Consider the following 4,970-nt stretch of genomic DNA (forward strand, 5'->3'; position numbering starts at 1 on the left):
TAATCTACCACTGTATCTCCTAAATCACCAACAATTTGAGAGCAAGACCTAGAATTTTTAACATCACACATCGAAAATTGAAGAAATCGATCAGTACCTTGGTTCACTTTTCTGTTTGTAAACTGTGTCCTTGAAACCTTGATGTTGTATGAGCAAATCATCAAGTCGTTGATTGATTTTATTACTCATGTCTGCCATAATCCAACTCCGTAATGGCAGCCTTCCAAAAGATCAAGACTCTCACTGTTACTACTTGTTGATATCACCATTGTTTACTAAATTTTCTGATTAATCACGAAATGTCCAGAAAAGTTTTTTTTTTTGAACAAACCCTAGGATACGAAACCTGAAATCTGTTATGATTAGTCTAAGTAATTAACTTCAACTAATCTCAATTCAACCTGACAGCTTGGAACAATCGAAGCTTGCGAAATTGAATTGCAAATCGTTACAAGAACTACAATTGAGTTACAAGAACTAAAATGGAATTACAGAGAAAAGGGACAATTGAGTTACAAGAACTAAAATGGAATTACAGAGAAAAGGGGGAAGAAAGTGTGATCACACACATACAGAAATCCAAAACTAACTCATCTAGATACAGTTCAGCTATTTGAACGATGACCTAATCGACTAACAGAAACTGAATTCAGTTAAATGTTGTCTCACGTGCTTCTCACGAGTTATTAAGTGTTTGGCAGCTCACGTGCCTCTCACATGATTATTTAAAACTTCGGCTTTTGACTTGTGCGTTGACTCTTCAATTATCCATAACACGAGGTTATAAGTTTATAACACACAAATGTAACACTTCCTCATGCACACCAAGAAGAAGACAACCCGAAAAATAAAATCGTTCGTTTTATTCTTCAGTCTGTTATTGGTGCGATGACGATCTGTAAGTTCTTATCTTTTCTAATTTAGGGTTTCATGAATTGTCCTAGGGTTAGGATTAAAGAAGGTTATTTTGTTATTGTGGTTCTAAGCAGAATTTGTGTAGTGACTAAATTAGACCAAAGAACATTTTTTTTTTTTTTTGAATGGTTTGTCCTAAATATATATAATCTTTTATGGGAAAAGTTAGTTATTGGTGTTTTTTTTTTCTTATTTCTTGATGAAGCCATGAAAAGATTTGATTTTTATTGATGGTGTTGTGTTTAATTTGCAGGAACTTTGATGGGTACATTATGTAATTTGATTATTTGCTGATGTATTCACGCAGATAAGTTTAATCTATATGTTCTGCTCTTCGATTGTTGCCTTCGCTGTGATTTGGCCTTCTTATATTTTGATTTCTTTTTGTTTTCTGATAGGTTTCCTACATTTTGTACTTACAACGTGAAGGTAATTGCTCTCAACTTTTCCTTTTTTTGTTATTCCTCTTGGCATGAAAATTGTAGATTAGTTGTTTTTTTATCTGTTCCTGTCGTTGTTTGGGTTGTTTTACTACTTGCATATCAATTGTATAATATGGTCTATTGTTGGTATTCGTGAAATATATGCGTTTTAGCCTCTTTGAATTCTGTTTGAAAAATGCTTTCGAGTTAGTGTTTTGCTATTGATTTTTGAGATAATGGCAACTAAGAAAACATGGAGGGAGACTTCAGATACCAGTTGTTCATATGTAAATAATGGTATTCATTTTGTGTCATCTCTCGAATCGCAAATGTCGATTGTCAAAGAGAGCGTTTCCAGGAATAATAATTGTCAACAGACCTCTCTCATAAATTATATGTCATTGTTCACTGGATCGTGTGCCTCATGTTGTTTTTTAAGTATCCGGTATCTTTGCTTTAATCACTTCATCATCGTAAAGAATTTCCAATAATCCAGGTATGTCTATATTTCTTTATTGAATTGTCTTCCATTTTGCTATTCAGTTTTGTTTTTTGAAGGCTCTACATCTTCTTAGTCATGTTATGTGCATTGATATTTGCAGCTTAAACTCTTTCATACATTGACTACTCGCGGGCTTATGCAAGCACCAAACGCTATTATTGCACTTCACCGTAAGCCTCTTCTATACTGCAAGTGAATTAAGGTACTTTTTTCATATTATATGGTCTGTTATTGTTGTGGTCAATTAACACATTGTGTTATTTGTTGTGACTTAGTAGTCATTGTAATTGTTGCTTTTGATGGTGGTGTTTGATCAGTTGGTTAGTGGCTTTATAAGTTTATTTGAAATGTTGAATGATATGTTCAGTTGTTTCTATTGGTGATGGACATTGGTGTTTAATCCTACATGTGTTGCTGTACAAAATGGCATGAATATCAACTTTTTATTCATTAAAAGTTAATAAATTTGTTCATCCTTATCTAATATAATAAATTTGTTCATCCTTATCTAATACTAATCATTTGTTAATGTTCAATTGTAAGTTACTTTCAATATGTTGAAACATGAGAAGGGAACCACATTATTTGTTTGTTGTTTTTAAACTCATGATATTGTTTCCCTTTTCGATCAACAGGTATTATAATGCCGCCTAAAGTTGTTTTGGTTGGGATTTCGTTTTTGTTCGTTTGATTGTTCGCTAACAGCATCGGATCTCGCTATTTCGCTGCCGCCATCAGGTAAATGTGTACCTTTTTAGTGGCTGTTTTTTATACATCTGCTTTCAGCTTGCTATATTCTGTTTGCGATTGTTTTCTTACTTACGTATTTTAGTTGCGGTTTGTTAGTTATTGTTTAGAAGAAATATTGACTATATAAGTTGTTCGATCATTTTAAATCAATAGATTGTGTTATATGTTATGTGAAGAAAACATAAAATGGGTCTGTTATTTTGAACTGTTTATTATCAGTTATCACTAATAAAAGTTTAGCATAATTTATTATGTTAACTTGATGTAATCTCAATTTAATTATGAATTACTTTTTACTGTTTTAATATGACAACTCTTTGGTTAAAGCTAAGTCAAACAATACTGTCAAATTAATAACTAACGTTTTCTCATAGAGATAACGTCATCTATCATTAATGATGTAAGTGGTGATTTATGTTCAACATCCTTCGAGTATGATAGTTTTTATTGGGCAAACTTATCGAAATGAATGCGTACTTATGATGCTCATTCATTTGGTCTTTGTGATGATGATGATGGCTTATCATTGACTTGATCCTCTAATCTTATGGGTACGTTGTTATCGTTGTTTGATATTTTTCTTTTACTGATAGGTTGTCTTAGTTTGTTATTTATTTATGATTTCACGTCAAATATGCAGCTGGTGTATCTCATGTTTTTGGTCTGCCATGTTCGGTTTCTGCTATGTTTGCGTCTCAAGGATTTTGTTCGTTGTCATTTGATTTGATCTTAACCTGTTGCTGAAGCTATGTACATTAAGTTATTTGGTAGTGGTTGTTGTAACAATTTCGTAAATTACACACAAGGTACTGCTATCCAGGTCATTATTAACTACAGTGACAAAAACCATTTCACAAGCATACTGGAATCCAACGTCATCTGCAAAGCCACCAAAAATCGGGACCAAACAATATCCAGCCTAACATCCCTCATATTTTGACTACAAACGACATTCCAAAACATACCAGCAATTGGATACCCACATCACTGCAAATTCAAATCATATAGTCAACTCAAACCTTACACTATCACAAGTAACACAACAGCTAAGTAGTTATATGATTTGCATATATCTCTGTCTCTTTGTATTTGATTATGTTTATTTACAAGATGCTTCAAGGTGCTCATAACTGGAACTAAAATGAATCCCTCATGTATCTAATAAACCCATGTGTCTAACCCTCTAATATTTATATTGGTTTTGTTAATATAGAGGTATATCAAGAATCATCGACTCTTTTATTTCCCATATCGAACCAGTAGACTCAAGAAGCAACACCAGAAAAAACAAACGCAGCAGGTAAGACACAAACAATAGAATAAACAACATTTCATTCCAAAAAATAACGGCACATAACAATTCCTTTTAACTACAGCCGAAGACCGAGAAGGACACCACAACTACTGTGACACCAATACCACCAACCCCAAAAAGGAACAACATCAAGAGACCAAACCCGCAACAAAAAGAGCACTATTACCCGAAAACGAAGACAGAGAATTAGAGAGGAAAAAGGAGTAGCCACTACAACATCAACCGTAGGTTATTCAAAAAAAAAAAAAAAAAAAAAAAAACATCAACCGTAGACAACCTTTGTGTTTGTAACAAAACTAATAACATAATTTTCGTAGCCACATTATTCCCTGGAAATGAAGACAAGAAAAGCAAGAAAAAAAGGGAATAAGAACAACGCCACCAACAACTCTGAGCCATTTTGTTTATGTAACCAACCGTGTCTACTACCCACAAGTCCAGAACCATTATAGCCATTTTCGCTATGTAAATAAGTAACGCTACATAACAATGAATAACAAGTATTCTAACTGATCATGCATATTTTTACCATAGGGTTAAATATGTCTGCTCAATACGTAGAGGGGTTTAAGGATCTTAGAACGTGGCTCTCCGGTCCGGCTACCGTGAATAACCCTGGCCGACATGATGATGTTGGCGGGGTGGCCAAGTGATTAAGTCCACCTCCGATAACGGTCATCGATCAAGAGGCCCCACATAAGGTCGTAGGTACTAGCTTACGAAAGACTAACCTGTTAACCTTGAAAAGATGCCGAATGATGCTTTTGTATCGTAGGTGATGGTTACGTAATATGCTGTGTCCCGTAGGTGATGATTAGGGTTTGTATTTATAGGCAAACCCTAATTCTAGAACCGTCCCAGATCATAATAACCTCATCCATAACTGACTCCCCCGAATCACGGATATAATTATGGAAAAGATATTTACTTGACAGCTAAGCAACCGCTGTACCGAGAACAAAGGAATCAGATACAATCCGCATACCGCATAGCGCACACAAGCACACGCATACACACACTATTAAGCGCCCGCATGCATATGAGGTGCGCATGCGGGTTGCGGTAT

General features: G+C 34.6%; 1 long non-coding RNA gene across 3 annotated transcripts; it reads left to right on the top strand.

The window, feature by feature from the left end:
• The first annotated feature begins 823 nt into the window (after positions 1-823).
• Positions 824-4,368, top strand: LOC139886657 (uncharacterized). Of its 3 annotated transcripts, XR_011772540.1 has the most exons (7): positions 824-898; positions 1,169-1,344; positions 1,683-1,833; positions 1,940-2,041; positions 2,475-2,577; positions 3,803-3,889; positions 3,966-4,368. It is a non-coding gene; the product is annotated as an uncharacterized lncRNA (long non-coding RNA). The 3 variants fall into 3 exon arrangements; XR_011772539.1 differs by having other exon boundaries at positions 1,169-1,833; XR_011772541.1 differs by having other exon boundaries at positions 1,169-1,833; positions 1,940-2,009.
• The last annotated feature ends 602 nt before the right edge of the window (positions 4,369-4,970 follow it).

Source organism: Rutidosis leptorrhynchoides, chromosome 1, assembly GCF_046630445.1.
Source record: "Rutidosis leptorrhynchoides isolate AG116_Rl617_1_P2 chromosome 1, CSIRO_AGI_Rlap_v1, whole genome shotgun sequence".
NCBI lineage: Eukaryota > Viridiplantae > Streptophyta > Magnoliopsida > Asterales > Asteraceae > Rutidosis > Rutidosis leptorrhynchoides.